At 52.8% G+C, this 12565-nt stretch overlaps 1 long non-coding RNA gene across 2 annotated transcripts; it reads left to right on the forward strand.

The window, feature by feature from the left end:
• Window positions 1-508: 508 nt before the first annotated feature.
• Window positions 509-8464, forward strand: LOC108962288 (uncharacterized). 2 transcript variants are annotated; one of them, XR_007778781.1, is made up of 4 exons: window positions 509-624; window positions 4723-4884; window positions 5805-5977; window positions 8288-8464. It is a non-coding gene; the product is annotated as an uncharacterized LOC108962288 (long non-coding RNA). The 2 variants fall into 2 exon arrangements; XR_007778780.1 differs by lacking the exon at window positions 5805-5977.
• Window positions 8465-12565: the final 4101 nt, after the last annotated feature.

Here is a 12565-nt window from a genome sequence, read left to right on the forward strand (position 1 = left end):
AAAGAGGAGGCTCCAGCCCTGCCACGGCGACGCCAGCCTTGGGGCAGAGAGATTCCAGCTGGGCAAGGATGGCAGCAAGAGTCCAAAATAAAGATTAAATCCCCAAATTTGGCCTGGGTGCTCTTTGAGGGTGACAGGGCAAAGCACATCGTGCAAGGTGTTCAACCCCCAGCTCAGCTTTAATTACAATTAATGAGATTCCAGCAGGACTCATTACCAAAGGGGCTCGACCTGGCGTGGGAGGGAGCAGAGCAAGGCAGGGATGAAGGCAGGTAAGGAGCAGAGCTCAGGAAGGTGTTTGGGCCACACAATGGCACTTCAAAAACTGCAAATCCAACCTTCTCAAGGTCAAGGAACAGAAAATACAGCATGAAAGAGGGGAAACAGGAAGCCAGCAAGGAATAGCAAGGAATGGAAACAAACAATGGATGATTCAAGTCTGGCAGGAACAGGAAAGGCTGCAAAGGAGCCAGGCAGGTCTGCTGGCTCCCTGGGAGTTAAAAGGGAACAATTAAGGAAGATGAGGACACAGCTGAGAAGTGAAATGATTTCATTTCATAAGTTCTCACCTCAGGGGATGTTGGGAAAAGTCTGCTCCCGACTTGCTCCTTGCTGGTAATAAAGGTGAGTTGCTATAAAAGATTAAGGGATCAAATGAAGAGGTGCTGGTGAAAATAGGGAATTTAAAGAATATTGAGTGCCTGGGCCTGCATGGGACATTCAGGGCTTGAGGAAACCTAATAATGCAGAGGCTGAGCTGCTGGATGAGCTGCAAGTGTTCCTTCTGCTGGAAAAGCAGGAGTGGGATCAGAGGGCAGCAGCAATCCCTGTGCCTGTGCACAGGGACATGGAAATCCAGGAAGTGCTGCCTGGAGAGCCTTGGGAGGTACCAGATGTGGGAATTGGGGTCAGAGTTGTCAGGGGGTGAAGCTCCTGCTGGCTGTGATCCACCCTTGGGATGCTGAGGGAACACGAGGGATCCATCTGACCTTGGATTGCTCCTTACCAACTCCTTTTATCCCCTGTCACAGAATCCCAGGATGATTTGGGTGGAAAGGACCTTAAATCCCAACCAGTGCCACCCCTGCCATGGGCAGGGACACCTTCCCCCATCCCAGGCTGCTCCAGCTGGCCTTGGACACTCCCATCCATCCACAGCTTCTCTGGGCACTCTGCCCCCCGCCCCCCATCCTCACAGGGAAGAATTCCCTCCCAATATCCCACCTTAAAATCCTCCTCCTTCACCCCAAATCCCTTCCTCTTTGTCCTGTCACCCCAGGCCCCTGCGAAACCCCTTTGCTGGTGGAGATCAGGTGGCAGCAGCCCAGGAGCTGCCGTGGTTTTGCACCTCCTGCCTGGTGCTCCTGTGGAAATCTCCCCAGAGGAGACAGCAGAGCAGCTAAAGAGGAAAGACAGAAAAGGTATCGAGGCAGAAAAAAGGTTCAGATGGGAGGCAGTGTGTGATCAGCCCTCTGTGCTCCTCTCTCATGGTGCAGAACACGGAATTACTCCATTCCCCTCAAGGCTGCTCCCTCAAACCAGAGCTTGTTGTGCCTCCAATTATAATTTTTTCCACCCTGACCCTAAGAGAAGCAGGATGGGGAGTTCCTGGATTACCCCACAGCTGTAGGATCTTCCCCAGAGGAAGCCCAGGCACTCCCAGCTGGGGGAGGTACCCCAGGTTCCAGGTGATTCCCTCCCCTGGACACAGCTGGGGACTCTTGCCCACAGTACTGACACCACTGAGTCTGGGGTTCAGACCTTTGAGGAGCTCCAAGGAAGTTTGTTTGGTGATCACAGCCCTTATTTCAGAGCTCCTGCACAGCTTTTGTTGCCAGGAGAATTGTCTGTCTCCCAGGGACCCCTCAGCTGCAGCCCAGCTCTGCTTTAGATAATGATTTCCAGGAGAAACCTTGGAATAAAATCCCAGCCCTAAAATAAAGGCTCTTCTCCAAGCCCTGGGCATCCCCTGCTGTCCTTTGCACTGGGTTTCCTGTGGAGTTTTCCAGGCTGAGGGCACTGCTGTGATCTCCAGCAGGTGTGGAACTGCAGGCACAGGGCTCGGGACCCCCTGCCAGTGATTTGTGGGCTGAAAATGCCACCAGGGCACGAGGAGGGCTGGAGCACTTGGGTGACTTTTAAAAATCCCTGTTCAGCTCCTCTGGTATTTAGAGGAGAGATAAATTTGGCTCCTGTTGTGCTGGCCGAGGCAGGGAAGGGAGATGGCTTGGGAGTCATAAAGTCTCTGTCCTGCAAAGACCTTGGAGCTGCTGCTGATCCCACACCTGAGGAGCTAACGGGCTGCCTGATCTTCCTGCCTCTGCTTCCTTCAGGATTTCTGGCCATGAGGTCTAAAAAGAGTAAAAATCCATTGGAAAAAGAAATATATTTGTGGCTCTGCACAGGGGCAGTGGGAGCAAAATCCCTTCTTTGGGAAAAGTCATCCAGGATTGGCTGCTGTGCCCCACTCAACACTTTGGGTTCTTTTTAGGGGACAAATGGGCACTTGACAGCTGAGTTGTTCTGTCTTGGGTTTGGGTTTCAAAATGGGAATCCCAGAATTTAGGATGAATCCCAGAGCTGGGGTTGGAAAGGGATCTGAGGGGTTGTTTTGTTCCACCCCCTGCCATGGCAGGGACACCTCCCACTGTCCCAGGCTGCTCCAAGCCCTGTCCAGCCTGGCCCTGGACACTTCCAGGGATCCAGGGGCAGCCCCAGCTGCTCTGGGCACCCTGAATTCCCTCCCAGCTAAGAATTCCTTCCTAGGATCTGTCAGACATTGCAGTGCCCCTGGGTGGTTTTCCCCATTCCTGGATTTTCCTTGCTAAATACAGAGTTTATAATATTTCTATCCTAGTGCTTAACTGGGGCCCATAAATACTGGATGCAAAGCACTTCCAGAATCCCTGAGATGCTGGGAAAAGCCTGAGAAAAGATGTTCCAGCAGCCAGGAACATCTGCAAGCTGACAGCCTGTGAGTTTATCTGGGCAGAACTGCATCCATGTAGTGATTCCAATTTAATTTCCATGTTTTCCTGAGAAGAAGAAAAACGTCCTGTGTTTCCTGGATGACTGGAGGAGGTTTGGCTGTGCCAGGCAGCTCTGATCCCCCCCTGCAAGATTTCCTTGGTGGCAGACAGGGAGCAGTAGGCTGGCTAGGCAGGGAGAGGTCTGGGAAAAGGATGTTTTGTAGGGATGTGGGGTTTCATCACATTCTGCTCACCCTTGATAGAAATCTCACAATTGAGGTTGGAGGTCTCAGCCATCTGCAAACAAGGGCCATCCCCAAATCCCTTCCCACTCCCAGACAGCCCCAAATCTCTGCCCTGCCCTCCTGGAGCAGTCCCAGCTCTGTTTTAGGGATGCTGCAGGAGAAGGGCAGGATGGAGATGGATCCAAGGACAAGGAGCAGGTGGAGTGAGCAGCGATGCAGAGGGAGAGGCTGTGAAATCCCAGCACTCCCTGAGGAGCTCCAAACCCTCCTGTCAATCCTGACATCCAGCCTGTGCCTGCCTCCACAAATTCCACGTGGATTGCCAAAGTTTTCACCCTCCCAGGAGCCTTCCAGCTTCCAGCTGTCCCCTCCACAGCAGGGAGCTGCTTCCCTTCAGAGCCGAGTGAAGAGTGGAAGGCAGGAGAGAGGGAAAAAAAATCATGAATATTAATTTGAATTTGAGTGAATTTCAATTAGGCCGCGTTCGGGCTCCACAAATATTTGAGCAGTGCTTTTGCAAACAGGGGGGGAAAGCAGATCTGTAACTTTTTAACACACAAATATTCACAAAAGATCAGTTCTGAGCCCCCTGCTCACCATTCATGCCAGCTTCTCTCCAACCCCACTCCTGCTTCCAGGCCCTGCTCAGGGGGAGGAGGCAGTAAATGGAACAAATATTCCCATTTTATGGATGCTGTGGGTGTGGGTGTTGAGTGATGAGCTGGGAAGGGATGCCCTGGTTTCCTGCCAGGGCAGGGTCACGAGGTGGGCATGGGATGGATCCAACAGGGATGGAGCCCATGGCAGCAGGAAACAACTCCCAGGAGCACTGGGTCGTGGAGAGCCAGGAGTGCCCAGTGCATCCCAGCATGGAGAATCCCAGGTCACTGATTGCAGCTCATGGAGCATCGGGATCATCCCAGGATCATGGACTGGTTTGGGTTGGAAGGGATCTTAAAGCTCATCCCATTCAGCAGGGACACCTCCCACTGTCCCAGGCTGCTCCAGCCTGGCCTTGGGCACTGCCAGGGATCCAGGGGCAGCCCCAGCTGCTCTGGGCACCCTGTGCCAGGGCCTGCCCACCCTGCCAGGGAACAATTCCTAATTCCCAATACCCCATCCATCCCTGCCCTCTGGCAGTGGGAGCCATTCCCTGTGTCCTGTCCCTCCATCCCTTGGCAATTGTCTCTCTCCAGGTTTCCTGGGGCTCCTTCAGGTGCTGCAAGGCCACCCTGAGCTCAGCCCAAAACTTCTCCTCTCCAGCTGAACATTCCCAATTCCCTCAGCCTTTCCTGACAGGATACAGGCAGGTCCAGGAGATTTTTCTCTCCAGTTCCACACTTCCCTGGCTGCAGGTTCCATGGCAAATATCCAGGCAGGGGAAGGTTGGTGTCACCTTGTGAGGAGCGGGGTTTGGGCAGGACTCAGGGATGGGAAATCCTGCCCTGAGCAATGTGAGCATTTCCTCAATAATGGGAATTACTTTGGGAACCTCATCTCTGTCACAGGTGGGCTGGGAGGCCTCCCACTGCACGGGGCTTGGAATTTGGCAGGATTTCAGAAGAAAAAGGGTCTTGTGCTACTCCTTGGAGGTGGAGAGGTGGGGAGAGGGAAAAGCCACCCGAGCCCTGATCTGAGCTGCACCGTGAGCTGTCTCAGCCCATCAGGAGGTGAGCAAACCATAACTCCATAAATCTGCTCTACAGGGCGTGTCTGGCTCCCAGATGTTCCCCTGCCCAGGGACTGTGGCAGCTGGATTTACCTGCCAGGTGGGAAATCCTTTCCTCGGGTATCTGGCCCTGTCTACAGAGAGGGCAGCACGTTTTCCCTGACTTTAGAGGTCTCTGCCGTGCCCTCTCAACCCTTCAGGTTATTTTTAGGGGACAAACGGGTTCACGGCTGGGTTCTTTTGTGCTGGGTTTGATATTTCAAACGCGTCAGGTGGGTCACACCCAACCCTCAATCGCTGAAGAAAGAGACCAGAGGAGCAGCTTGAGTGCAAACAACTGGAATGGAAAAACTCCCCGTCAGAAATCCCCCTGTGTGTCCTTCACCTCCCTCTTTTCCCTGGGAATAAGTGCTTTTTCTGTCCCCTGGTCAAGCCTTTGGGACAAGGGACATTCAGAGCAGAGGCAGCTGCTCCCGCGGATTCCCATTGTGAGCCCGCAGAACTGATGGATTGTTCCCTTCCTTGAGAACCTGAGGTTGTTTCTGCCTTTTCACGGCAGAAAGGAACAATAACAACAGCAAATAAAGAGGGAGAATGGTGAGAAATTAAATCTATACAACAAATGATTAATAGGGCATTTCCTGAGGCAAACAATCACCCTGCTGGGCTCTGGGGGGGTTGGGGACTGCTGATGCCTTTGCTGAGTCCTTAAATAAAATAAAGAATGGGGGTGGGGGGAGACTCCGTGAAGAGAGGACCATTAAAGCCCGGCCTAACAGAGCCAGGACTAACAGGGGGTGTGAAAAACTGCGGCATTTCGGGCAAAGGACTTCACGCTTCCAAAGGTTGTCCTGATCCTGCAATTTTCCACCTCAGAATGAATCCCTGCATCCTCCTCCCTCTTCTCCTCTCCTTTCCCAGCAGTTCTAGGGCGGATTCTGTCATTCCTGTCACCGAATGATGCTGCCCGAGGAATTCATTTCCATCCCCCCCAGCAGACTCCCCCCAAAAAAGTCCACGCAGTAAGTCAAAGGAATTAAATCTGAAGCTGCCTGTGGAAGGATAATGAATGTGAAAGACAGACGTGGTCTCTGGTAAAACTCTCTTCTTTCAAATTCAGAGACTGGGGCAGCGCTATCTCCGAGGGGAAGTACACAAAAAGCTGCAATCAAAATGACCTCTCCAAAACATAAAGAGGACTTAATAGGATTGCTCTGAATTCCAAAGGGGTGCTGCAGCCGGCACGAGTGGGCCTGGCAGTGGGGCATTTATAATCTGCAATTCCATTAAGCAATTTTAATATAGTCTTTGAGGGTGGAAAGCGGTCGTTAATAAAAGTTTAAATTAAAGCCTGCTCGCTGTCGGATTAGATCATTAAAATTGCAGGGTCCTGGCAGCTGCAGGGCCCAGCAGCACAGACAGAGCTAAACCCACATTGTCAGGAGCAGGGAGGAATTCCAAAGCAAACAGGGAGAAAAGGAATAAAACAATTTGATTTGTGTGAGTTATGATTCGATATCATGCCTAATGAAGAGAAAAATGTAATCATATTTCATCAGCGCTCGGGGTAATTAGTGAGTGTGAGCAGCAGGGATGGGGCACGGAGGGAGAATTTCCTCACGGACAGCAGGGCCAGAGCAGCTCCTAAAGCGGTGAGGAGCCTTCCCATGGGGCAGGGAAAGGGGGAATTTCCTCTTCAAACCCACAGGTGGGACTCGGCTGAAAACTCCCAGAGCCCTCCATGAGTTTTCTTGGCAGAAAAGCAGCGTAGATTTCCAGAAATGGTTATTTCCTGGGGATCTGGGCTGCAGCAGGAGAAACACACTGCCCCCAGAAATACCTTCTCAAAAGATTGAGGGATCAGCCTGGAAGGAGGTCCTGGAAACCAGGATGGATAGCTGCACATGCATCACTGGAGGCTGTGCAGCAAATACTTCGGAGGACAAATATATAGGATATTTATATTTAAAGGAAAACTGTCATGTATTTATATATATTTATAGATATTTATAGGAAACCTGTTGCTTCGCCTTAAATTTTGCATCTCATGCAAGGCTAAAGAGAACTGGGCTTGTTCTGCTGTGCCTGATCCTGAAAAAAACCCAAATGTATTTTCCCCAAAGGATGCCATAGGCAGGGGATGCCCAGAGCAGCTGTGGCTGCCCCTGGATCCTGGAAGTGACCGAAGCCAGGCTGGACATTGGGGCTGGGAGCAGCCTGGGATGGTGGGAGGTGTCCCTGCCATGGCAGGGGTGGCACTGGGTGGGCTTTAGGGTCTTTTCCAACCCAAAACAACCCCAGGAAGGAGAGAGAGAGAAAGGGAAGGAAGGGAAGGAAGGGAAGGAAGGGAAGGAAGGGAAGTGAAGGAAGGGAAGAGGGAAGGAAGGAAGGAAGGAGAAGGAAGGAGGAGGAAGGAAGGAAGGAAGGAAGGAAGTGAAGGACGAGTGAAGGGGTCATGAGTACTTCAGTGGCCTTCCTGTCCTGTCCATTCCTGCCTTCCTGCCGTGACGGCCAGGCCTGCCTTACTTCCCGCTTCCTGCATTCCTTCCGGTTCCTTCTGTCCTTACCTTCCTTCCTTCTGCTTCCTGTGCCGTCCCTAGTCCGTCCTTCGCTGCCTTCACTTCTTCCTATGCCTTACCATTCACGTTCCCTGAAGTCATTCAGGTGTGTCGCTTCCAGCTGTTGGGACAGGGAGTGGACAAAGAGCTCAGGACAGGGATGTTTGGAGGGATGGAGCCGCGTCTGTGTGAGCTGTGCAGCTTCAGAAAAGCAGTTCTGCACCTCCATTGTCAGCCTGAAGAAAGGAAAAATAAATAAAGATTAAATGAACCGAGTGCCATGAAGTAATTTTGATGTGCCACGGGTATTAACCCTTGAGTGAGGCGCTGGGGTTTGCAGCAGCTGGGACAGGGAGGGGACAGAGCCCGGGCTGGGGACAGGCAGCGATGTTCAGAGGGCTGGAGTTCCAGGGATCCAAGGAAAGCCTGCTCAGGTTCCCAGCAGCAGCACATCCATGCCTTGAACAGCTCCCAGCCCTTCTCAGGAATTGCTTGTGAACACATTTGCCTGCCCATGAATTATTCATCGCCCTAAATGATTGGGCAGATGATTTGTGCAGCACTCCCCGGCCCGCGGGGAGGGTTTTGCTTGTACAAAGAGCCGTGCTGGAGGTGTCCGACTGGGGCACACGCAGCTCTACATGAGCGCTTGTGACATTTTCCCTTCCTCCCAGCTTTTAAGTAAACAAAGTGTGGCTGCCTGAAAGTCTTCCCGGTGTCAGTGTGAATCTGGGCCCGGATGGAGAATGAATCCCGCTCTTTAGTCCGTGGAAAACCATCCTTTTGATGTGGAGCCTCGCTGGTGAGCGCTGCCTTCACACAAAATCTTCTTTCTTCTCCGAGCAGGCTCCTCGAGGCGATGTGAGGTTTAGGTATTTCCCTCTGATGGATCATCCCCAGTTGTGTCTCCTCGGAAAACAGAAATGAAGAAGAAAGGCAGGGATTTAACAGCATGTCCTGGAGAGCGAGGCAGAGGGGAAATGAGCACTCCAGAAGGAAAGGGACCCTTTGGAATTCAGCAGGATTGGCAGCAGGACGCCCCAGAGATGGGGCAGCAGAGGTGGCCTCTCATGGTGCATCCTCTCAGTGCTCTGCAGTCCATTCTTTCATCTCTTCCTCCGAGTTTTGGTCTCCTGTAGCACATTGATTTGAATAATTTGGTCTTTTGTTTGAATAATTCTGGTCTTAAGATTAAAAAAAATAATAATTTTTACCTCTTTGCCTCTCTCACAGGAGAACAGCGAAGGTTTCCTGGGCTGTAGTCCTCAGCCTCTCACACCTGGGATCAGGCTGGGAATGGGGGAGGATCTGCTTTGCTTTGGGTGGGAAATGCAGAGGAGCCTTTGAGCTGCATCCTGGGCCTGAAGATGCCTCATTTTAGGCAGTGACCCTAAAGTGGATTTGTAACATGGCTTGGGTTGAAAGGGACCTTAAAGCCCACCCAGTGCCACCACCCCTGCCATGGCAGGGACACCTCCCACTGTCCCAGGTGCTCCAGCCCCAGTGTCCAGCCTGGCCTTGGGCACTGCCAGGGATCCAGGGGCAGCCCCAGCTGCTCTGGGCACCCTGTGCCAGGGCCTGCCCACCCTGCCAGGGAACAATTCCTCATTCCCAATATCCCATCCATCCCTGGCCCCTGGCAGTGGGAGCCATTCCCTGTGTCCTGTCCCTCCAGCCCTTGTCAATTGTCTCTCTCCAGCTCTCCTGAAGCCCCTTTAGGCTATGGAAAGTGTTAAAGGTTCTGCTTCACCATTCTCAATCTGCTTGCCTGTGCTTTGAATCCTTATCACAATACCAGAAAGGGGAAATCACCAATTCTCAACTTCTGTCCCCTAAACACCAGGATAGACTTCCATAGCCCGTCCAAGCTGGATAACCTCAGGCTGTTCAGTTTTTTACCATCCCTGTGTCATCCTGTTCCTGGTTTTGTCTTTTCCTGCTGTGTCCTTTACGAGATGCAGGATCAGCCACACACCCAGGACTCAAAATACAGACGGCCCATGGATGTCCCTGCTGGCTCTGGGGACAATTCCTGCCCTGTTCTCTCTGTCTCAAGTGGGCCCAAACATCTTCCTGGCTTTGTGACCAGGTATCTTGATTTGAACAACCAGGTGTGTGCTGAGGAAGGCAGGAGACTCCCTTGAAATGGAAAATGCAAACCCCCTCCCTCTGAATTGTTATAATTTTGAAATTCAGGGGCTCTCAGGCAAAGATATGGGAGCAGGAATAACAGTTCTTTATTAGGAACATTAAAAATACAAATGCAACAGTGCAAACAAAACCAAACCCCTGCCAGAGTCAGAGCAGGCCCTGAGCCCCTGTGGGTCAGGGTGGGGGCACAGTCCCATCCCAGAGGGGGTCAGGGTGGTGGCACAGTCCCATCCCAGGGGGGCTCAGGGTGGTGGCACAGTCCCATCCCAGGGGGGCACAGTCCCATCCCAGGGGGCTCAGGGTGGTGGCACAGTCCCATCCCAGGGGGGCTCAGGGTGGTGGCACAGTCCCATCCCAGGGGGGCTCAGGGTGGTGGCACAGTCCCATCCCAGGGGGGCTCAGGGTGGTGGCACAGTCCCATCCCAGGGGGGCTCAGGGTGGTGGCACAGTCCCATCCCAGGGGGCTCAGGGTGGTGGCACAGTCCCATCCCAGGGGGGCTCAGGGTGGTGGCACAGTCCCATCCCAGGGGGGCTCAGGGTGGTGGCACAGTCCCATCCCAGGGGGGCTCAGGGTGGTGGCACAGTCCCATCCCAGGGGGGCTCAGCCCTCCTGCAGTGCCAGCTGTGGTTCTGCTGGAGCAGGGATCCTGCACAAGGGGGGAGTTTTCCTCTGCAGCTCCAGGGCTGCTGGAGATGGGCCTGCTCTCCCTCTGGGAATGCAGGGCAGCAGAAAGCTGCTCCTCTGGGAATGCAGTGGGCAAAGGCTGCTGGGCTGTTCCCAGGGCAGATTGGATCCAGGGAGGAATGCTTGGCTCCTCCCCTGGGCGCAGCATCTCCCCATGGGATGGTGGAATTTGATCAGCCCTGCAGGGACACTCAGTGGCCATGGACAGCAGAGATCTCCTGGAGGGAGGGTTGGCTGTGGGAGAGAGAAAGAAACCTGCCCAAAGAACAGAGAGAACTGCCCAGCTCTGACAGATGGGAACAGAATTCACACCCTGCTAAATCTTTCAATCTGAGACACCAGGCACACACTGGAGCAGCATTCCCAGGACACCTTCCCAAGTCTCTCTGAACTCTGGGATGAGCACTGGCAGCTCATTCACAGTTAATCATTGTTTAAACTCCATTCCCACTCCGGATTTTTTCCCCTTCCCTGCCATAACCTTCCATGTATTTACACTGAATTTCACCTCCTGTTTTATTGTCAGGAACTCATTCTCAGCAGATCCTCCAGAGCTTTTCACTGTCACTGTTGGATTTCATGATCCTGAATAATTTTGTCGCATAGGCAAACACTGTCACTTCATCATTCCCCACTTTTCCGGATCATTGATGAGTGTTCCACACTGCAGATCCCAGGACAGGCCTCCAAGGATCCCCGTGGCTGGTTTGGAGCACAAATCAGTTATCCTTCCCTCAGTGTCTTGTTTTTGACTGCTCTTAAATCCATGGAGGGTCTCCCTCTTGCATTCCTTAAAATCTCAGTGTCTCCAAGTGCCTTGTGTGAGGACTTTTAATGGAATTGTTGGAAAATTCTTGCCTGGACCAGTCTTGCCACCTCCAAAGAAATGTCATGGATTTATGGGATGTGATTTCCCCTGGAGAAGCTGTGCTGATTCTTCCCAGTACATCCACATCTCTCTGGGCTCCCGTTAGCTCCAGAGTTTATCACAGTTCCTTTGGATTTGCCTGGCATGGAAAGCACACTCCCTGTCTCCAGCTCCTTCTGTCCTTTTTGAAGACAACTGATTTCATATTTTCTGTCTCCCATCACCAGGAAAAGACAACAGGGGCTGGTGCTGGGATTGGCAGTGCTGGGGAAATCACGGAATGGTTTGAGGTGGAAGGAACCTTAAAGCCCATCCCATCCCACCCCTGCCATGGCAGGGACACCTCCCACCATCCCAGGCTGCTCCCAGCCCCAGTGTCCAGCCTGGCCTTGGGCACTGCCAGGGATCCAGGGGCAGCCCCAGCTGCTCTGGGCACCCTGTGCCAGGGCCTGCCCACCCTGCCAGGGTAGAATTTCATCCCAAAATCCAACCTAAACCTACTCAAGGAGCTGCCTTTATTTCAGTGCCTTATTACAGCCTGGTTTGCCCTGAGCCTGGCATATGGAACACTATTTTTTCTTGCCACTGCTCTACTCTGTCGTATCCTTGGTGAGATTTCTGCCCCCACCCGAGCCCCTCAGCCACGGGAGGAAAGCTTTGTCAGCAGCAGGTTCTTCCCAGCACGTTCCACAGGGATGAGAGGCAGGAGAACAGGATCAGAGGCAGGAGGAGCAGGATCAGAGGGAGGAGAACAGGATCAGAGCCTGCTGGGAGCTTGCAGTGCCTGGCAATGTCTGGTTGGGAATTCTGGGTCATGGCAAGCAGCTCCTGGATGGATTTGTCCCCATCAGAGCAGCCCTGCTCTGTTCCATGGAGGAACACTGGAAGTTCCACAGCCAAGCAGGTGGAACTCTCCAAAGTGTTTCCATGCCAAAATAGAATTTGTGTCCAGGTTTTTCCTCTGGGTCCCACAGTTTGGGATCTGCTGGGAGCTGTGGAGATTGCTCTTATTGCAGGGCAAAGACCTGCCTGCTTTCAGCCTGGCTGGGTTGTGTGGAGCTGACTTGGCCACTCCGGCACTGGTTGGATTTAAATCATTAATAAATCAGCAGGAGCAGCCCTGGTGGGGGAATGATCATTCCCAGTGTGTGTCCAAGGATTCTGACTGCTGGGTTTAATCTCCCAGCTGTCCCAGGAGGCTGAGAGCTGCCACATTCCCCCTGTCCTCACAGATGCTGGGGACATTGAGCTGGCAGGACCAGCCTGGCTCCTGCTGAACATCCAGAGCTCTGAGTTATTCCAGCTCCTGAGGCAGCCCTGGAATGTAAAAGAGGTGCCACAGCTCCTCCTCAGAATCAAGCAGATAAAAAATCAATGCATTTGAAAGAGAAATGAAAAAGAAGGTCTGCTGGAGCCAATA

Source organism: Serinus canaria, chromosome 13 (assembly GCF_022539315.1).
Source record: "Serinus canaria isolate serCan28SL12 chromosome 13, serCan2020, whole genome shotgun sequence".
Taxonomy (NCBI): Eukaryota; Metazoa; Chordata; class Aves; order Passeriformes; family Fringillidae; genus Serinus; species Serinus canaria.